This window comes from Pollicipes pollicipes, unplaced genomic scaffold (assembly GCF_011947565.3).
Source record: "Pollicipes pollicipes isolate AB1234 unplaced genomic scaffold, Ppol_2.1 Scaffold_7262;HRSCAF=8765_pilon_pilon_pilon, whole genome shotgun sequence".
Taxonomy (NCBI): domain Eukaryota; kingdom Metazoa; phylum Arthropoda; class Thecostraca; order Pollicipedomorpha; family Pollicipedidae; genus Pollicipes; species Pollicipes pollicipes.
In genome coordinates, this window is record NW_023597055.1 from 6105138 (window position 1) to 6128005 (window position 22868).

At 47.4% G+C, this 22868-nt stretch overlaps 2 long non-coding RNA genes across 2 annotated transcripts; one reads left to right on the top strand and one right to left on the bottom strand.

The window, feature by feature from the left end:
• Positions 1 to 2941: 2941 nt before the first annotated feature.
• Positions 2942 to 6500, bottom strand: LOC119113726 (uncharacterized). The gene is made up of 3 exons (XR_005095950.1): positions 6427 to 6500; positions 4402 to 4462; positions 2942 to 4108 (listed from the first exon to the last, which is right to left on the bottom strand). It is a non-coding gene; the product is annotated as an uncharacterized LOC119113726 (long non-coding RNA).
• A 7426-nt stretch (positions 6501 to 13926) lies between these two features.
• LOC119113718 (uncharacterized) lies at positions 13927 to 16592 on the top strand. Its single transcript, XR_005095942.1, has 3 exons — positions 13927 to 14044; positions 15404 to 15514; positions 16268 to 16592. It is a non-coding gene; the product is annotated as an uncharacterized LOC119113718 (long non-coding RNA).
• Positions 16593 to 22868: the final 6276 nt, after the last annotated feature.

Genomic DNA, 22868 nt, shown 5'->3' on the forward strand with positions numbered 1-22868 from the left:
TGTTTGCATTGCTTGCGGCCAACTTCATGTTCATATGGTTGATCGATTTATATATATATATATATATATATATATATATATATTGACACTGGGGTTATTTTCGTTGGCAATTATTTTTACGTTCTAAATTCACTGCCTACCTTTGAAGCAAGTTATGCTATACTTTCATTCGGTAATTGCTCCAAACTGGTGCTGTTACATGAATAACATGGGAAAATCCCAAACACAGAAAATTAATTCGCTCAGTTTTATTGAAGGTATTCCACAAAACGCTGAGCATTCAGCTGCAGATATATGTACAATACATCCAGCTCAAACACCCCACACGTAACTACATGCCACATCCACGTAAACGCTACGAAGTCAGTTGAAAAGAACGAAACGGAAACACTTGTCATGATCGATGTGTCACACTGTTCTCATTCATCGTTGTCGCTGCCAGAGTCGGTGCCGGAGTCGCTGCTATCATCGGTTGTTACGACAACCGGTGGGAGATCTTCTAGCAGCCCGTCATTCGTCCAGTACTGCTGCTCCAGCCTTTTGACGTGCCCACAGCACTTACTCCAGTCCTCTGGAGAGACAGCTGCAACACCTGCCTCCACCAGCCGTTCCACCTCCTCCATCCGCCCCGTCAAGTTCCCCGTCTTATCGCGCGCTTCATCTGTGCCCACACTAACTCCATGGGGTTCAAGTCGCAGTGGTACGGCGGCAGGCGAACGATCCGATGACCATGATCTCTAGCAAGGTTGTCCAGAAAATATTCCTTCTTCCGGTTCTGGGACTTGACTAGCGCCAGCAGCTCCACCTTCCGCATCTCTTCGTGGATGGTCACACCTGCCTGCTGCAACCACTCCTGGATTTCCGCTTTACGCCAGCTAGAAGTTGGCACTTTTGGGCACAAACGGGAGTGATATCAGGCATTATCTGTGATGATCACAGAGTGCTCGGGCACGTTCGGAAGCAGGCACTCAGCGAACCACTTCCCGTAGCAGTTCTCGTAGCGTAGCAGTCGGCGTGCATCGACGTATGATAGTTGGCGTTCTTGCCATCGGTCCTGAGGTGGAGAAGTGCGCCCGGTATAAATCCTTCTGAAGAGCCGGCATGGACTATGATAAAACGTTCTCCTTTTCCAATGGCGTTCTTCCGTCCGTTAATTTGATTGCCGTCCAGCCACGCCAAGTCCTCCATATCGTACTGATTATACCATGTCTCGTCGGTATAAATGATTTTGCTATCGGGAACTTCTCTACGCAGCCTCCTCATCTCCCGCAAGAACTGGCATCTCGTTGCTGCAATATGAGGTTTCTCGATCAGGATCTCGCACTTGTCGATCCTTCCGTACTTAAATCCGTTCGCGATTAGGTGTTTTCTTGCGGTGGATCTAGACATGGTGACGCCGAGCTGTTCGTGCAGAGCATCCGTGATGGTGTCCAGAGTAACATGTTTTCCATCGATGTACATTTGGTGCACCATTCTCATTATCGCGCAAACATCGAACGGATCTAGATCCACCCTTGGTCTTGCTGCAGCTGGTCGAGATCGGCTTGGAGATTTCAGTCTGGCACCATTCTGGGCTTCACGTTGTATGCGGTAGACTGTAGTCTTCCCAACGCCCGTTACAGCTGCAGTTCTTAATAGTGGACTCTCCCGGACGGCGTCGTCGTCTCCCGCCTTCAACTTCATGTCCCAGTCTTCGACAAAATGTTGATTATATTTTTACAATTGTTTACATTAGAAACAATTTCCCTGTTTGTGCCCCAAGAATCCTTCCAGACGCTAGATTAGATTTTTCATTCATTGGTAAGTAGGTACCAAAACATATCAAAGATATAAAAAGACAATGAAAAATACAAGTAAAACAATATGAAATCTTTTCACCGCGTAAAACATTACCGCAACACCAAAATGACGCCGGTCATGACATCGGTAATTTTTGGGCTACAGGACACTCGAATAATGACCCACGCGCAAAAAACCGTGCAAAATCGTTGGCAACACTTTAATTCCGTTCTTTATTACGATAAACGGAGCACAATAATGTAGTATCGTACGCCGCGCCCAGGGTCATTTTTCTGTTGCAGTGTCCAGAAAAAATTATACATTCAAAAATGTCAGACAGCGAAACATGTATTTTCCAGTATCGGTGAGCGCGTTAAACGACGCATGCTTCACAATACGCTTGCTCCAGAGAAGATGAAGGTATACACGACATGGTCATGTTTACAATGGGTACAGACAACTATGGTATTCAAACAGACATTTTAAATGTCCGTACTACGACTATTTTAAAACGATGTTACGTGCGCGGGGCGTTTGCTCTTTCACATCGCGTGCCGCAGAAGAATGCAATGAACTCTCTTTACTCTGTCATTCAACATTAAAGTTCTACTAACTTAAATGTATTTGGATATCTAGTTTTCAGTGAATATCCCTGAATACCAAAAATGAGCGCTGCTTCATTTATAGCCAGATGATTCAATATTATGTTTCACATTTCATGGTGCTGCAGAAGGTATTGAGAAAACAGCATAACCAACGCAAACTACCTCACTTCGAAACAAGCGCAGTGCAAATTTAAATTGTTATTTGAATGTTATAGTTATGTTGGCCCGTGCTGCGCTCACTTCCATTATTCACATTGAAGCACAAATCCGTGTGGCCCCAGGTATCGAGAAAAACGTGAGCATACTGGTAATATACTGGTATATTACGTAACGGCTCTCGAGTTCACCAACACAAGACAGCTTATGTCAAGAACTTTTCCACATGCCACCAACGCTTAAGTTGGTCTAGTCTGATCTGAACAATGCAGCTGGTAAAACCTTGAGCACAGGTCAAAGAGCGGCCTCAACGGGTGGCTGCCCTTGACTGTTTGCATTTTACTGCAGCATGGTGAAACTAGTCTCACAGATTCAGGCTACGCCTATGTTTTACCACGAGGTTATATGTACAGTACTTCACGTCGGTCCAGGAGCGACGACACAAATCTGGCTCGGCGTGCAAAGCGGCGATGCAATCGGCCATACCGGGACAGGTCAAGTCGCTCATAGACCTGGACATCTGACTTTCAATTGCTTGCATTTCACGAACGGTCCATGAGATCTTTCGTATCTTTCTCTCGGGGACAGGAAGGCGGTTAGTGGAATGTCTGGTGGAAGGTGAGCCCTGATCATCACGTCCACCACTTGCAGGCATCACATCACATTCTGTCTTCTGCCGTTTACGTTTTCCTTTTTCCTCTTCACTTTCTTCCATTTGTCGTTTTGGTCTTTTCGCCTCATTGTCGTAGCTCTCACCCAGGTCTTCAACCACGCTCTTGTCTTCATCACTTGTGCAGGGGTCGAGTTCTTCCAACGCCTTACCAACGTATGCACTGCCAGGCTTGTTCACTGCCAGGAGCAGCTCGCTGACTTAAGCGCCATACACCGTCCGCTCGGGCAAGCGGTAATATTCCCGATGAGCCCTGATGTCATGTCCCATGAACCTCGCGACAACGTCCAGTTCCGTTTCGCTCAAATGCAAAAGTTGTATCATTGTTGCGATATGCTTTCGCATAGATGTAGCTGTCACATTCACAACTTCTGCACGCTCAGCAAACTGAGAAATACACTTGCTCCCACTCAGTGGCCGGGCGTCCTTGGCTGCATCACCAGTGAACACGTACGGGCTGCTTTCATGAATGCCAGAAGCCTCTCTGGAGGCAACCAAATGGTCAAGGACCTCGGTTATCCTGCCTTTCAGGAGCATTGGGACCTCTCTTCCTCGCTTTCTGCGTATCTTTACGTGACCTAGGGTTGTACATAGTTCGCGTTCGAGCACAGACAAATCATCAGTAATATCCTTATTAACTTCGTAGGTTTTCGCCCGATAATCATCCACCGTCAGTCGTTCTGTTTCACCAGGCCTCCGCCGATTAAACAAGATCAGCGAAGTGAGCGCAGCTTGAGCCAGCTTGCCGTAGTTGAGCAGACTGCTTGTTTCTTGCAAGCTATCCCTCACTTTCTCCATGGCACCCTCTATTTCCAGTTGCAGGCGCAGTACATCGTCATTTTTTGGCAGTTTTTCAACCTTGTTCCACCGCCTCTCATGCAGGGTGCCAAGCGCGCGGCTGGAAACCATCACGTTCCAGTCAGATTCGTACAGTTCCACGAAAGTCGTACCTATACATCTTTTGAAATGTTCCTCCACTGGCAGCAAGGAACTGATTCAAGAACTAAGCTGGTTGAATCAATTTTTGACACTCCTCTAAGCGAGGGGATATACTCCCAATTGGGTCTGAAACTGAGAGCTATGTAAGGGATAGCCTTCGCTTACTGGAATTGGTTATATAGCGACCTGAAGTGGCATGAAACAGTACAACCTTTGCAGGGCAAATATGTTTGTTGACTCCGCTAGCCTTACCTGATAATTGCGTTTCCTCTTCTGTACACGAGTAAAAAAGAATTTCCTCCGTCTCATGGTTCTGGAACACAAAGAACACTGCAATTTCAAGGGACCCTCTGAGTTCCCACCAGACTTGTGCGGTGGCAAAAATCGGGATCTGGGATATGCAAGATGCTACTACAAACCAAAATTTCAAGACACAAGATGCACAGGATCTCATGCAAATACATTCACAGAATCCCAAGGCAATACACATCCTACAGATCCAAGATCCATTAGGATCCCACAGTTGCAGCATATTTAGCAGTGAAAATTGAACAAGCATTTCAGTCACTCCTATCTGGTTCCATACTCATATACAATTATCTTAATGGGTAATATGATATAGTTCCTTTCATTTCTGAAGACGTGTTTTTAAAGCAATACCAGAACAACTAAAATGCAAAAACAAAATACCCCATTTCAGAGGTTTAAAAAAAGAAACACGACCGCGCTGAGACTGATTTTCACAATAAAATGTCAGACATGTGTGTACATGTTAGATAAATCTTGCTAACAAATCAGGCAACTTTGTTCCCTTAAAAGGAAATAGTTCACCCTAAGAAATATTCTTAACACATATTTTAACTTCACCAAAAAAGGTAATTTTTTGAAGGGAGCAAAATCTTTTGGTCCTCTTAGAGAACAGAAAATGATCCAAGTTCCAACACTGTGGCTCATCCAATCAATGCTGAAAGTGGTGGAGAAGCATCAATTTGATTGGCTGATGAGCTAATAGGCTGTTATTCTGCCCAGGATTGGCTAATTATGTAGTGTCTGCTGATGGGCCTATAAGCACAATTTCCCTGCACTCTTTCATGTGAACTTCATTTCAATTTCTGAAGTTCAAAGCTCTTTGGCTGGAAAGCGCTTTCAACCACAGCAGCAGGGTGGGGGGCTAACACTGTCTACAAGGTGACTACCTCAGTTCTATTCCCCATGTTGAAGGTTAATTAATTTCTTCAAGCTTTCTTACTGGCTCAATAGGAATACAAAATCACACTGTATATGGACACTTGAACCTGTCACAGACTTGATGCTGCAATAGGAAGTAATGTCCACAATGATTGTTAATGATTATGAATTACACAGACAAGGGGCCACAAAGGTGCAGCTAATTTTCGGTATTGACACGGGCACTATTTAGTTGGTTTAATAATGGGAAACTGGTGCATGCAAGGGGGAGGAGGTGATTCTGTCAACCCCTGAAGTAATAAACATGAGTCTTTATTTAATAACATGTGTATATTCAAAGACACAGGCATATTCCATTTAAAATACCCACTTGCGGACCCCAAGGGGGACAGTCTGTGCTTTAGAAAAATGACTGAAATTGGTGCAAAATTGGCACATGTTTATGAATAGGAGAAAATTTAAGAAACTTTCAGTGTTTGCATTAGCGGCAAAAGTCCTGGAGAATACCCCACACCCTTCTCCATTTTCAAAGAAAAGTGGGGTTGACAATTACTTTGGGCATTTCTAACCTAACCTCATCTAACAACTCAAACCAAACAATGCACAATCTAACCAAACATGGCACAACATAGCACTGGTTTCCCATATCAGATGGGGTATGGGAAAATAACTTAATAATTGGTTTGCAATCAAAGTGATCATCATAGTAATGTTAAGCATGACAGAATAACATGAGTAACATATTGAAGTTAAAGATAAATAAGAAAAAGGTACACATCTATACCAATACCATTTTAACTTGGCTAGAGGCATATATCACCAAAATCTGAGTTTCAAAAACCATGCAGTATTTATACTGTCCCCCAGACTGCTGATAACCCATAAACAAACTTTTGGATCTGCCTGTGCATGGATTCAATGAGCTTACTATAATCTATGCCTATTGAATTGCAATGACGACAGAAGCTGCGACTAATCGCTTCACAATCAAACTGCTGGCTTGCCACACAACCTACAAAAGAGCCACCTCTTCTATTATATAAACTGTGCGAGCCTCGTTTCTTACAACAAATATGAATTCATACTCACCTAGAGTTTGTCAACCGATTCCTCACTCCACGGATTGCTATTTCTTAATTGCACTTCCTTCCCGTACCGGTCACGATAACGCGGAAGTCGGTTCGTGGGAATAGGGATGGCCTTGAAGGAACGGCACCAGGTAAGGTAACTGATCTGGTACTTACATAATCTGTCTGATAGCAGCACCGGCTAGCGAATGGTTTTTTAACAACCAAGGAACAAAATATGACCTTCTAAATAAAGTTCCTCCGATCTTGATTTAAATTAGTATGAAAAAATCGAAGTATGCCATCTTTACAAATGATACTTACAACACAACCAAACATTGCTTTGTCCATCACATGATTACGGCTCCTGATTGGTTGATACTACTGCGTTCAGCCAATTAGCGCGCGCCACACAATGACGTCGCACATTTCCGCGGGAATCTTCCCGTAGCGGCCGGCGGATTTGTGTAAAGCGACGGGTGGTCACGTGACCAGCGGATAAACACAAGTTGATTAAACCCCACTTCCTGGGGACCGGTCTGAGATTGATAGGAGCGTCGTCTGATGAGTTGAGAAGCATCACCCAATGGTCAACAAAGTGGGGACCGATTTTTCGGTCCCGACTTCGGAACGGTCCCCACTTGGCGTACGTTTAGCGGGCGTTTGTCCCGACTTCGCCGCAAAGACAAGTACACACACACACACACACACACACACACACACACACACACACACACACACACACGTTACTGGGGAACCCAGTCGACAGAATAGTTGAGTTCAGCTACTTCTCGAAACGTCCAGAACGAGAAACCAACGCAATTATTTTTTGGAAACATGACAACGCATGCACATAATAGCATACGCCCGGCGTTTTTTGGGGGGGGGAAACACACACACACACACACACACACACACACACACACACACACGCACACACACACACACACACACACACACACACACACACACACACACACACACACACACACACACACACACACACACACACACACACACACACACACACACACACACACACGTTACTGGGGAACCCAGTCGACAGAATAGTTGAGTTCAGTTACTTCTCGAAACGTCCAGAACGAGAAACCAACGCAATTATTTTTTGGAAACATGACAACGCATGCACATAATAGCATACGCCCGGCGTTTTTTTTTGGGGGGGGGGGGCAGTTATGCCTCCATAACCTTTGGGGGATGGCCCCTTTAAACACCCTGGTTTTGTCCTCGCTTCTGCGCCTCAGACGGCGCCCCTAGACACCTCCAGCGTTCCTTGCCAGGTGGGCGCCGCCCCTCCCCCCCCCCCCCACCGCCTCCCGATCGAGTCTCCTGGGTCCGCCTCTGTCGCGCTGCCTGAGCGTTGGCCGCGACTCAGCCGAGAGGCGGAAGGGGTGCCGCTGTCCAGCTGTCACTGTCACGGCAAGGTGACCTCTGACGACGACGTGACCTCATGGTGACCTCTGACGACGCGTCGCCGGACAGGCGGCATGACGGCGAATGGGGGACGACGACATTTGTGGTCGGCGGTCGGCGAACGCTGCTGTGCCACCAGACCTGTGTTCGGTGACCTTTATTTCATGTTAGTGATATTTTTATTGAGTTATTGGGGGCCGGGTACAAGGGTATATTTTCGTTTTCAGTTGGGGGTGGGCAGAGCGGGTGGGACTTCAGCCTCTCCAACTTGGGTTACAGCTCCGCCTCCCAATTTGGGAGAAATTGGGCCTAACCGTTCGCATCTTTTGGGACAGGTTGGGTCATTTTTCGCTGTCCATCCCCCCAACTAATTTTTCGACACTACGCCCTTGGCCGGTTGCCCAAGGAATGCTTGAAGGGCCTCGGTCCTGGTCGCCAGAGAAAAAGATCTGAAAGGGCAAAAAAGTACGGTGCCCCTTCCCCCTACATCTGCTCAGAAAATTACAACTCTGCCGGTCTGGGCTGGCTGTTTGTATTTTTCCTGTATTGGTGCACGAAGAGATCATTTCAAGACGGGGCTGACGCGGCAGGTCTGTGGGTATTGGTCTGGTCTGGTCTGGTATGGTCTGGTGCCACGTGTGTGCCGACTGGGTGGGCATATCAGCTGGGAACCGCTCCAGGGACCACGTTTGCCAATCCAGTCACGTGATTTCCCCCCCCCCCCCCTCCCTCTCCTCCGATGCTGACTGAAAATCACTGGAGCCGAATCACGACATGAGCAAAAGCTGTCTTTTTGAGTGGCGATTAAAAGTTTTTTTCGGTTCAAACAAATATGCATGCATGATTCTGACTACAATACTGGATCAAGCCAGATTGTGCTAAAGCTGGATTATTATAGTGCTAAGATAATGTTCAGCTAGAAAGCACAGCCATGATAGCACGATTCCCACATCGACGCTAGGATGTCGGAGCTCAAGTTGTAGATTAGTTTGATATCTTGCTACTGCAGGTCGATTTTCGATTCATTAATCAGTGTGGAAAGACCTGTATTTTTGCATCGCTGTGTGATTAGAAGATGTGACATAAAGTTCCCTAAAAATAAGATATTAAATGTGTTCCGTTTGTTAAGTTGGACTGATGACTTGACTGATGATAATTGATGATTGGTGATTGATGATGATTCGGGTTATGGGGCGCCCCAGCTGCTCGTTCATGCAACATTCATGGTTTAGTTTATTGGTCCCAATTAATGTTTCTAGGGTATTTTGTGGATTATGGCCTTTAGCTGCCCGTAGCCAAAAGTATGCGTGATATAAACGGCTACATCAAAAGCGGTCACATTAGAGCACCATGAAAACGCCTATCAGCATGAACCCGCTCCTTCCCAACGCAGGATATAGAGTGGAAAACATTAAAAAGAGCAGGCACAAGAACATGCCGTGAGGTTTCAACTACAGCATAATCGATGACAAGGAACCGACAAAATGACGGCGGGGATGATGGAAACTTCGTGCCGCGACCTAACAATCAGAAGGTCCAGTGCTCCTCTGGATGAGAAGTCATGTGTTCCTCTAGATCAGAAAACCCAGTGTTCCTCTGGATCAAAAGGTCCAGCGTTCGCTGAGAGCTGAGGGACGGGGCCTCCTCCCCCAGCATGGAGGGTCCGTGGAAGCCCATTCTGTTATGCACGTTACGAGCCGATTCTGTACCGTAAAGGAATTATGTAAGCCCGTAAAGGGATTATGCAGGCCTGTAATTGGATTATGTAAGTCTGTGAAAGTCCATTCTGACTTGTCAAGGGTTCATTCTGGCCTATTTAGGATCCATTCGGACCAAAAGAGGGCACTTCTGAGCATGCAAAGGGCTCATTCTGACATGAAAAGGCCTATTATTGACTGTGGGGATCCATTACAGCCGGTCGGTGCCCATTGTGATCTGTAGACACTCATGTTTGACTCGGGGGTCCATTCTGACCTAATGAGGGCCCGTTTTGGCCTTTAAAGAACCCCTTCCAAGCTTGTGAGGGCCCACTATAGCATGTAAAGGAGGGCCAATTCTGGCATATAAAGGGAATATTATAGAATATGGATGTCCCATTCTGGCCTGTAGAGAGACACATTCAGGCATGTGGTGGGCGCATTTTTGCTTGCAAAGACCCCATTCTGACCTAACGAGGACCTATTTTTACCTTGTGTGGGCCTATTCTAGTCTGTATAGGGTCATTTTTTACTGTTCAGGGCCCATTGTGTCTTGCAGAGAGCCCATTCTAACAAAATGGGACCATTCTGATTTGTGGGAGTCCCATTTTGGCTTACAGGACTCACTACCTAATCCCAAAGGGGCCCATTTTGACATTTTGGAGTTTGTCCCCCACCTAGATCAAAGTTACTGCGCACCTGAAGAGGCTGTAGCTACTCTTTGCAAGAATAGTGTCAAATCTCCTTCCGCCGGAAGCTTCACAAATAATTACACTTGCACGAAGAACAAAGGGATAAAGTAGGAGGAACCGCTGAAAAATCTGTAGCGCAAGATAAGGGCTCAACCGCATAAATGTTAAAGAGAAGACTGTTCGAGACGTCATGTAAAGAAAGTGGTGCCTAACAAGCACTGAGGTAACATTCAGCTCGAACTCACTATAAATAGCCAGAACACCGGGTCTAATTATGAGCAGCACCCAGTGCAGAAATATTTCATTTTTGAAAATGCCTTGCGTTGCCTGCGAGTGCAAATACTCCATGGGGAACCGCACGTGCCATCACAGCCCCCAGAGACGGAGAGGCAAGATGGGAGGACAAGCTTTGGAACTGCTTCTGGCAAGGGCCCAGGCATCGGGACTGACCTCATCCTCCATGTCCTGCTGAAACTGGCCGGCCCTTTACTGCCCTCGTGCAGAGTCCTGCAAGAGAGAAGTGCTGGTCTGGTCGCATCTGTGCGGCTTATCGACAGAGTCATGGAAGAGCTGGAGAGACTCAGATCCGACCCTGCAAAATTCTCCAACATCTTCTGTGGCGGAGGCATGCATGGGATCAGTCGCAGGTGTTGGACTCGGCTGTCTGCGTCTCGCAGGAGGCGGGAGGGAACGCGCACCGCGTCACAACCATGCCCTCCGCTTCGCAGGATGACGCGGTCGAAGGCTACAACCGAGTGAATCTGTTTGCTCCATCGGTGAACCACTTATTGGGTGACCTCCGGGCCAGCTTCGGTGAGCACCAGCGGAGATCCATGACTCTGAGCTTCCTGATCGCAAGCCGCGTCACAGCTGCGATGTGGGAAGATGTCATCCCTGTCTGGACGGAGCACGCACGTCTGATCCCAGCGTCGGCGATGCAGGCCGAGGCGGATTTCACGGTTCGGTACAGTTTGTGGACGCGCACGCCGCCTGAAGGAGGACCAAGAGTAGCGATCGCACCTCTGCCGCGTTGCTCCACGGACGCCCTCCGGCCGTGTCTGCTCTGATGAAGCTGTCAGTCCTGTCCGCGTCAACAGCAGAGGCCGAGCGTATGTTCTCAAAAGTAAGCATAAATCTCTCTGCCATCCAGTCAACGATGGCCGAAGTTATGTGTGTGTCATGTCATTGGGCTTTACGACGCACTCAGCTGCTGAGGCCATATGGCGTCGCCTGCCTCTCACCCTGGCAGGAAGGCCGGGCACCGCGGGAAATCGAACCCCATACCTCTGGCTTCCCAGACGCGCAGTGGTTAACGCAGACGCGTTAACCACTACACTACCGGCGCCCCGATGGCCGAAGCTAGGCTGGAGGCCCCTCATGTGTGGACGTGATTACTTGTTTCCTGCAGGACACTGGAAAACCTGCTGCCCTCAAATTATCAGTGCAGGCCACTTCAAAAGAACAGTTTGCTGTATATGCACTGATAGCACAGTAAAGCGCCGTCTCTTAGATGCTGTGAGCGTGCTGTGTCGTTGAGATAATATGGTTCGTGTTTCTTGTATAGTACAGTTGTGACTGGCTTGTCATTGCACCTGTTGTAGTAGATTGCGTATTTCCTAGATGTGTCCGTGCCTGTTATTTTGTGGTGTCATGTCCAACAATTTAGACTGGCTCGGTGAGTACTCATCCATTTGACAGCTTCAATAATAACTCTTAGGTGTGGCAATGACGGATATTCACACTAAGTCACGACCGATGTTACTGACAAACCTCCCATGCAGCAAGGAATATATCAACATTTAACGTTATAATTCTGCAATGCTGTGAGTTAATGTGGATAGTGCAACCCGCGCGAGGCCAAGCTATTGTGTGGGGCTTCGATCCGCGCTATCAGCGACAATTTCACCCTACAAAGCGGTACGTGCCGGCATACACTCGCACAAACCGTACCCTTTCCCGGTCGAAAGACGCGCGTTAACTCCGGTCTGTTGTTCCAAAGCTGGAGACACGCGGCTGGTCATGTCTGTGGACGTCCGACCGGTGCAGACCTGCATTCATGACCAGTGTTTTAAATATAAGTAGGACGTGCTGATTTATACACGAAGACCTGCCATTGGAGTTCTGGAACCTGTGCATTACGGCCTCCGGCTGTGTCGTCCCTCTCGGCGCCGTGGTGTGACCTTGCACGGGGTCATTGGGCCCCCAGTCGGCAGTCAGTCAGAGAGAGATGGAGACAATGTAACAGCTGAAGAGAATAGAGAAGCAAGCGTATTGCTGACTTTAGAAGAGCACTTCAGTGCACAAGCCTTGATCTGCGTTGTTTACGGTTTCAGTATAAGCATGCACTGGGCAAAAAGCGATTGAAAATGTTTGCACTCGAACGAGCTGAATTGGTTTTCCGGTATGTACAACAAATCGAATGAATCCACATAAAACCTTTCAAAACGGCTCGAATAGCGCCATGCTGGCGATCACTCGTCAACTCCAATCCCCATGCACTCATGGGTCGGCTCCCTGGCTACCTGGACCTTCGATGACGCATTTTGCTTGTCTGGGATCATTTTGACCCCGCCTGAGAACCCCTTAGACTTATTGGCTCTTTTTTTGTGGCAAGATAATTTAATTTGTCTTGGATGTGATTTGCATTATGTCTAGGTACGCCTCGGACTGCAGAGGTACCTGGTTTGGAAACATCGCGGTGGTACTGACTTATATCTGACAAACTGGGGCCACTTATAATTTTGTTGCGGCACCTCTAGTTAAAATGTCTTGACCTCGCGCCGTGATGCCGTATGGCTCGCTTTGATTGGATGAGCCTGATTGAATTTTGAACCAACTCGAAGCACGAACGAAAACTGCGATTTTTCGCACATCAAAATATCCGCGCAGGTCTTCATCTATGTTGTTTATTTTGTGGCTTCAACTGACCCTGAAAAAATATTTTACAATTCGCCAAGCCTCATAACTTGCCCTGAACGCTTAATGAGCTAAACTTAAACCGTCCAACTGTTTAGGAGACTTAGGACTAAACCACTGTTCCTCCCATCCCTCAGCGGACCAAGCCGGCGCAGGACGAGATTGGAGAGTCCTATGATCTTCTGCCTATGGATGAGTGTATCATGCCATGTTCAATGGTTAGATAGGGAGACAATTTGCCGCCACTTAAGCCGCAGAAGTAAGAAGAAACAAAGTGAAAATTAATCCAATGCAGGACGATTGGCTCTCGGGAACCCCGCCACGGAAGTGAAAACGAAAATCGCAGCAGCGAAATGACAAAATTACGTGCCTACCTCCATGACTTACATTGCCTTCGATTTCGACGACGTGGGCAATGTGAACAACGTGAGCTTACGACAGTCGGTCAAAAAAAAATAAAATCACATTTGTCACCTGCAATTGCATTCATGCTTGCAATAATGTATTTTGGATTTTTGGCTTTGGATTTTGGACATATGTGCTCGGTGTGTGCAAGGAAATTCTGATCAGGCTCAAAACCCGTTTTGGCATTGTCCTCGATACCCTTCCCTGTTTGACGCACCAGTACTGCGCCCGTCAAAATCACATTCGTACACACGGCTGCAAGGAATGATTCACCACACTGCTGATAAGGTCATCGAGCATGGTTAACTTGACAGCTTGCTGACCTTTGAGAGGAGGGGAGAGTGACTGACATCCACCCTCTTCCTGACTCGTGTTTCCCAATGTATAAAAGGTGGTCAAAGGCAACCCAGGCATAAGGTGTTTAGTCGCCTCTGACCAATCATGCGTCTGTTGCCATTAATTGTCGTGTTTTGTCTGGCGCTGGTGGTCGCTGAAGGTGAGTCGCTCGTACTGTTCGAGCTGTTTTTGCCAGGGATGATCGATCGTCTTTAGTTAGATCGTGACACGTCGTGATGTTGTGAGTGAATTTTCCCAGACGATTGACAGTTAATGCCGTGACCCAATAACGACTTCTGTGCGGTGAACTTGACGAAAAGATGTGACAACATCTGTAAATTAGTAAGGGTTACGGTTCGAGCAATTTTGGCCAGTCTACCGAAAACAACAACTTTCCCTGTACATTTATGGCTTTCTTCACTTCTGTCGGACTCTTGTCTCATGGTTTCCTGCATTCGGCGGCTCCCGGAAACAACGTGGGACCATTTGTCAGTCATGAAGCCCACAGCATCTAACAGACGCTGTGTCGGAGACGCGCCCCATGTCGGCCAGGATCCCACTTGGTAAACGGGGACCAGGGCCGGACAACAAATATCAGCGGCTCTCTTGTGCTGACTGTCAGAAATGACGACGAAAAAGTCCTTGAAGAGACGTTGAAAGGATCCTGTGTCAGTCAGGGGGCCGTAGGACCGAACGGAGGGCTCTTCGCCCGTCTTTGTAAAAATTGTATTAGCCGTTGCAATGCTAGCCGCCAGAAATCTACAAGTCATACCTTTAGTAGTTAAAAAGTTTTCTTAGGAGCACCTCAAGGAGCTTGGGACCGCCCCTCCCCTCCCCCTCCCTTCGGCGAGGGAGACTGTAGACTCACTGGACGCTGATGACTGACTGATATCTATGCCGGACTGCTGATCACACAAGTGCTCACGCTGGTAAATCACAATGTTGTCTGGCCTATGCACATGACCAACTAAGGGAACGGTGGAAAGTCTGTGGAAGGTCTGGAAATTATGAAGCGGAAGAAAAGCAACTGGATTTCATGATGCGCTCCATGATTGTCCGTAGCTGCTTTGAAGATCACCTTCTCAAGTATGGGAAAAGGGTCCAGAGTGATTTGTAGTAGAGCATGTTCACCTAACCTGGGCCATATATATATATATATATATATCCAAGTGTTTCATTGCAATGCGGGTATGTTCGAACAAATTCTAAGGGGCCGTGTCGAGCAGATATCTGGCGTCGGTGGGGGGGGGGGGGGGGCAATCCCCACCCACCCTGGAGGTTTGCAAATATTTGGAAACAATGGCATATGGTACCAACGCTTTGGCCGTAAAAAGCTGCTGGTCACCCAATGTATTGTATTTAGACTACTGGCGTATATCAGACTTGTGTCAGCCTTTCAACATCCTGGACCACTGGTAGTTCCAACAGGAGCGAAATGGTGGCACCCTCTGAGTTCTAGCACGTCAAAAGCGTGGCGGGCTTCAACCGTTAACAGAGGTAACCAACCGGTGCATTGCAGGTGGAAGGTGTAGCAAATTCGGCCAGACGTGCGGAAAATGGAAAAAGGATGTCTGCCGCTGGTGCTGGAAACCTCACAGGCGTCTCTGCTGTCTTCGGGGCGACACATTCAGTACGTTCCAGTCGTTGTCGCCTGGTGCTGAGCACACGTTGTCGCCATGGTGGTGTCGTTGTGACGCTATGTACTGCGAAACTGCGGCTCAAAATAAGGGTCGTCGGTAACATGTTCATGAACTATTGTCATGCATCACATCGATAGCTCACATGCAAGGTCTTCGCTTACGGGATGTGCTTTTCAGTTTTAACACGCACTCGGGTGTGTGTGAAGTTGCCCGGATGTTTTTTTCCAAAATGGATCGCGAACGGCGCGGCGTGGTCACACAGAACTTTGCACAGCCGTAAAAATTTAGACGCTGGATATTGTGCTATGCAAGATTTAGACGTGCCTTGCAAGGTCACTGACCTATTGCAGGTGAAAATCAGGCCATGGCTCTCAGCGAAGACCATTTCTAGGAGTAGTGCATTTCTGAACCACTGTGGTTTTGTGCTACACGAAACCCCAGCTAAAGCGGATGTTGGCTGAGATACTCATCAACTTGTGTCATGCATCACGTCGATCGCTCGCCCATCAGGCGTTCTCTCATGAAATGCGCTCTTCAGGTTTCTTAGAGATGCAATATGCATTTCGAGCATTGCATATGTTCACATCAGCAGCGTTTTTTTTTGGAACCATAGGATGTTTGGCATAAATGGCACGCTTCTGCATTTCAAATTGGCTGACTTTATGATCGTCGAAGCTACATCACCCTACTGCAGAAGATTTAACATACACAAATCCCGACAAGCGACCGTTGTCTAATTTCAGGTGAATGCAGGAGGAAATGCCATTTCCCAAGTCGCTGCAGCACCCTAAACGGCAACTGTCACAAAGGATGGTGCTGCGTCTTCTGCAAAGGAAAACATTGCAAGAAAGGCTAGCTGCACCACTTGCTGTCAGCTGCCGCTGTCGTCAAGGGATGGATAACGACTGCACTGACACCAGATGTGAAGTGACTGCATGCACAAGGAAGACCCGTGCTATGTTGGTGGCATAACAGCAAGGCCGTACGTAATTCTTAACAGGTGTTTATGCGAACCGGACATTTAGCTGCTTGTAGTTGGGCTTTACGTTGAATACAATTACGGAACCAACTATCTGTTAGCATCTGTTGTGCCAGCTCAAGATGCATCGGCGCCGGTCCGTAAAGCATGGGTATTGTGGCGGGCAGTGCGAACGACACCTGGTCATCTGACAAACGTGTACTCGACGTCATCAGGTACAAAGTAGGTCATTTTCAGGTTGACAAAATGCCCATATCAGCGTCACATGGATCGACAGGTCCAGACACAGACTCTTTTCCCGCTTGAGGTTATGGAATTCTAGGCACGTAATTCGTTGAAATTGAAAACATTGAAAACTGCAGCACTCAGAACATGGACGTTTTCTGCGGCGGTCGCCAACTCCTCGATTTCCTGAACCGTGACATTCTGAGCACTGATTTCTCTAATCCAAACTCTCTTAACTTTGACCTTGTACCAGACCTTTGACATCGTACCGGCCGAAAGGGCCTCAAACACCTAAACGTAGGCCACCTTAGCTCCGAATATTTCAACATCGACCTTTTGTGTCTGGGCTTCCTGAGCTTACCAGGTCTGGACCTTGGCCTTCTGAGCACGACCTCCAGATCCTTAAGCCAACCTTCAAGAAAATCGTAGGAAAGCCTAAAGATTTGAGTTTTTCATGGACCTTAATTTTGCCTGGAAAATTTGGGCATTTCTTTGCATATGAACAGTTTTGTTCACGAGTGCTTCCGTTTGACAGGCAACTTGGCATGCTTCACTCGTTAGGTAAGTAAAAAGTTTGATTATCAAGGCTTTCGGTGAGGATTTTACTCCCTGAATATCACTTTTTCATCAGACTCCTTCATCCAGATTAATGAGCATGGGTTGATGACTAGATGAGTCTACTTCGAAGAAAAACGTAAGGGCCACCCTATAGCCATCATTTCTTCCAGCTATTTTAACCTTCCTCTTGACAGGATGCGTGATGATCATTTTCACATTCCATTTCCATCGTTTGTTTTTGGGTTTATTAGTGTTTTCATTTGATATGCAGCGCGCCCCACGCATGATGTAACGCCGTTGCTCAAGCGAAACATTCTCTCAGATAGTTTTCCTACGTGATTTCGCCGTCCTAAAGATGGCACATATGGTTTCTGCAGCCATTAAAACGAGCATCGGTCGACGGTCCAATAAATTGCTGTAAAAAAGCGCACGGGCAGCCCAATAGACAAAATATTTTGCTGATCGTGTACGGCTTCCACTCTAGGCAAGGTAGGCCATTTTTGTAAGCATCGCTGTCTTCGCATCAACATGAGTTTCCTCGAGATGATGCAGCTCGCCAGAATTTTGATTTCCTCGGGGAGATATTGGTCCGTAAAGTGCAGGAATGGTGCCAAATATAGACCGAATCTGGGGTAAGATACGCTACAATATTGTTCCAGAGTAGAAATTGATAGTATATTATGGGTAATTTATGCGTCATTCATAACTAAGTATGCAACGCTGAGCATTTAACGTAAAAGTTGTCTACTGGATGTCACTCTAAAGAGTCTCTGTGTTAGACACTACAGGGCAGAAATCAAAGCCATAATACGACATTTCATGTAATTCCCGTGCTAACGCCCACATACTTGAATACATCAGTCGTTTAACGCGCGCTCGGGTGGGAGAGGTCAAATTGACCCCCCGAAAACTTTTCCCGAATGGTTCCGAATGGCGCGGCGTAGCGGCGCCAAATTTTGCATAGCTGTAGACAACTGAATAGCGGATCGTTTGGTGACAAGAAAATTCGATGACATTGTCTCGGTCCCTGATCAGATGATGTTGTGAATGTCCCTGAAAGATGAAAAACTGTTGCAAAACAAGCTGCAAAAGTGAAGCCAGCAAGAGGAGTCTTTCTAGGGTGGTAAGAACCCTCAAGGTGGGAGTTAAGAGGTCAGACAGTGTATCGGATCCTTTTATTGTACAGAATGGTGTGCGTCAAGGAGGTAACGTCTCACCACTGCTGTTCAATGTGTACATAGTTTAGCTTCTTCGTGAGTTGCAAATGTTACCAATCGCTTGTTATGTGGTGAAATGAACAGCAAATGAAGTAGTCTCTGCCGATAACACAGTGCTTTTATCTATCACGAGGAAAGGGCTTAAAGCGTTGACTCGTAGCTGCTAAGTATTTGTCATGCGCAGGAATATTCAAATCAATGTAAAAAACTATGCATGTTTTTCAACTCTCAAAAGTCATATACAGTGCTACACCTGTTTAACTCCAAGCTCCCAAATATCATTGTCAATGAATACATAATAAGATGAGCGGAGGAGCTTAAACATAGGTAATGTAGTGGCCAGTTCTCTCAGTGGCAGTCAAGTTATGGGAAGAGTTAAAGGCTCCCTGTATGACGGCGTAAAACTGTGATCTAACTCTTCCAAGCATGTTATACTAGCGTGTATATTGTGAACTATGCAACACTGTGAGTGGACAGGAAGGATTTCAAGAACGCTGTATGGCCTACCACTTATGTGAAGAGAAGCTGGTAAGGGTGCCACGTTGGACAAGGATTCATTATCTGTGTAAAGAGCTTGAACCTCTACCTATGAATATCTGGAAACAGCTTCTATGGATATGTGGGAAACGATCTCACCTTAAGCAGTGCTTGTTGTGCGAGCTCTGACCCCTACCATCCGATTGCGCGATTCCAGGCAACGGCAGAATTTCATGGCGTAAGTTTAACGTGCCGCAATGCTCGAGACGGTCCGCCTCGCCCTCTGACGTCACTTGACCTTTACCGCGGCCGCTGCCACCGGCCGCAGGCAATACCTGACAAGGACAAATAGCGAGCGCTCAAAACGACCCGAACGCATCCTGACATGGGTGGCAGAATCGGAAGGTATGAGCTCTAACCAACTGAACCAACGGGACGGGAAAGCCTTGTCCCATGTAAGTACCTATTTAGCAGCTGGAGTTCAACCAAAGACTCGTGTCCATTGAGAACAGCGCTATTGAGGCACTGCACGTAAGCAAAGTAGAGTTAGTGGGGTCATTGCCAGGACATGTGCGCATGTGAGACATGCATAAAATTTTATGGCATCGAACCTCCCGGCAGTCAGCAGGTCACATGTTCGGAACATCTTTTCGCCCACCTGGGTCGGTTTGGCCGTGATCGCCACCAAATGCACCAAGTAGGTCATGACCCAGAATAATGTCCTCCGACCTTTCAGACAAGTACTGACTGCGTTGCCTTCTGTCTTGCTTTATGTTTGTGAGTGTGCTGCGTTTTTTTCTGTAAGTGCATAGACATGTACCAGCCTGATGGTGGAAAAAACTGGATTATTAATATCATTATTGCCATTAAACCAGACGTCTCTGATCTACATATCCTTGAAAGGTGAAAAAGGCAAGATGATCCCTTTCAGACCCCCAACGGGCGTGTGCATCAGGTATCGAGGCGGTATTCGCCCCCCAACGCACCCAGGAGAATCACGCCCCTGTGAGCAGTCACGATCATATGGTGTCAAATCTTTGATGGTAAAATAGCCTTTTGGTTCTCTGGAGCAATGTATACTCATATGCCAAATCTGCGTCATTATTGTCAGCATTTCAGACCGCCACGCAAACAGAAGTTGTATCGTACTGAGTGACTCCATGAGTTCTAGGACGCTTAAGTTCTGGAAGGTTTCAGTCGTATGGGGAAGTAACCAACTCATGAACTACAGGTCAAAAATTTTACAAATTCGGCCAGGCGTGCGGAAGATGGAACAGGGATGTCTGCCGCTGGTGCCGGAAACCTCACAAGCGTCTCTGCTGTCGTTTGGGCGACACCTTCGGTACGTTCCAGCCGTTGCCGCCTGGTGCAGAGCAAACGTGTCGCCGTGGTGATGTAGTTGTGACGCTATGGAGTACGAAACTTCAGTTCAGATTAAGGGTTGTTGGTGACATGTTCATGAACTGTTGTCATGCATCGCATCGATAGCTCACAATGTAAGGTCTTCCCTAACGAGATGTGCTATGCGGCATAACACGCGCTCGGGTGCGGCTGAAGTTGGCCACGAAGTTGGCCCCGAAGCAAAATGTCACTACCCATATCAATGCCGCACATTAGGAGGAAGATGTAACAAAGGATGGTGCTGCCCTCTGTACTTTCTGTACACAGCCGCCACGTTGAAGACACCGATGTTTCAGTTCCACTATATTTCATGACCGCCCATCGCCAACACCGCGCCTCAACTCCTCGTGGACGATGACAGGGCAACAACGAAACCTCGGAAATGGACAGACTAGACCTAGAACTAAACACAGCGGAAACAGACAGAACAGAGACTAAAATTAGCAATACAAAATGAATACGAAAATAGCACGAATTGACTGACACTAAATTAGACCTCAAGATGATAGCAAACTAAGTGACTCAACAAACGAGAATCGAGCACTAATTCAAACTAGAAATGCAGACGGTACACCGACTCGATTTCGAAGCCATTGATAGACGGGTAAGCTGTACCGGTGACTACCGGCTGCCAATGACGTGAAGGGATAGATAAAACTATAATGATCTCTTGATCCATGCGTACGATGATCTGTCACTGCATGCACGTGCAATTCAAATGTTATGTTGATGGCAATTTAACAAGGCCATATGCGATTCTTTGCACCTGTTTAAGTGAAACGCACAGTCAGCTCCTTGTGAAAGAGCGTTGCATGAAATGCAAATACGGCGTCGTGTATATATTTACATGTGTTGCACTAGATTAAGGCATCGAGGCCATGCCTCGCAAAAGGGGACCGTGGAAGCACGGTATCGCGCAGAACGCCATACTGCAGAAGTCTTCCAGCAACAAGTGCGAAACGAGATGCTATCAAGAATAGGTCATTAGGAAGTTGGTTCTTCTTGGCGGTGGTATCCAGATTTGCATAGTTTGCATCTCAAATGGGAATGTCTGCGCCAGGACCGGAAGACCCAGCTACACACTCTCCGGTCTCTAAAGGTCAGGTCTCCATCACACATCTTCCGGGGCACAGCAAGCATTCTGAGCTCAAACAATCCCAGCAGCAACCTTTATAGTGATACCTGTGATAAAAATACCTGTTCTGATGGCGCATACATATGTAGGGCACTGCACAAAATACATGCTACCATTAAATAACTGCATTCCATTCATAAGCATTAGCCAATAGCGGAGTATTTAACGTAAGAGCCGTCCTCCGACTGCCACTCTATAAAAACGAATTTCGGAATCACACCATATCTTGTTTAGTTCAACCGGACAGAGCTCACAGTTGTGCCGAACCACAGATGCAGATTTAGAGTCCGAATCACCCAAACAAAATGGTGTCGCCGTCTAGATCGGTTACGCGGGAGCGAGAGCAATGATCGCGAGAGCGAGACTGCGAAATCAGATGTCTTCCTTTCCACTTTGAACCTGTTTAAATCACTTTTTCAAATTACCTCAAATGACGTGAATAAATGGTCAGTAACATAACTTCCTAAAAATGCCGATTATGGAAGTGATCATACATAGCGTACACTGGACTCTCAATGCTTTCGGGATCATACTACGTGCCTAGTCTAGTCCAACGTCGCATAGCGTCGGACCAATTTCACACGTCAATCACGCGGGCATGACGCACACTCATGCTGCATGGGCATACTTGACACGGATATGATGCACACCCCCGTGAATGTCCTGGGCTGTGTAAGGACACTAATGAGGGGACCTGTCGTGAACGGGGCTGTGTAAGGACACTGATGAGGGGACCTGTCGTGAACGGGGCTGTGTAAGGCCACTCATGGGGGGATCTGTCGTGAACGGCCCTGTGTAAGGACACTGATGAGGGGACCTGCCGTGAACAGGGCTGTGTAAGGACACTGATGAGGGGACCTGTCGTGAATGGGGCTGTGTAAGGACACTGATGAGGGGACCTGTCGTGAACGGGGCTTAGTAAGGACACTGATGAGGAGACCTGTCGTAAGTGGGGCTGTGTACGGACACTGATGAGGGGGTCTGTCGTGAACAGGGCTGTGTAAGAACACTGATGAGGGGACCTGTGGTGAACGGGGCTGTGTAAGAACACTGATGAGGGGATCTGTCGTGAACGGAGCTGTGTAAGGAAACTGATGAGAGGAACTGTCGTGAACGGGGCTGTGTTAGGACACTGATGAGGAGAGCTTTCGTGAACGTAGCCATGAGCGCAGCGTTTGGTGGCGGCATCACCAGCAGCACAACCGGAAGGCCTGGACCAACGGCCCGAGGGCATACCACGTCATCAACGCCGTGCAGCTGCGTGGCTACTTAATGGCAACAAGCCACACCGGGAGCTGAGCGACTACATGGAGTTATCCTGAGAGCACTCGACCGGGAGGACATGGGCAGGG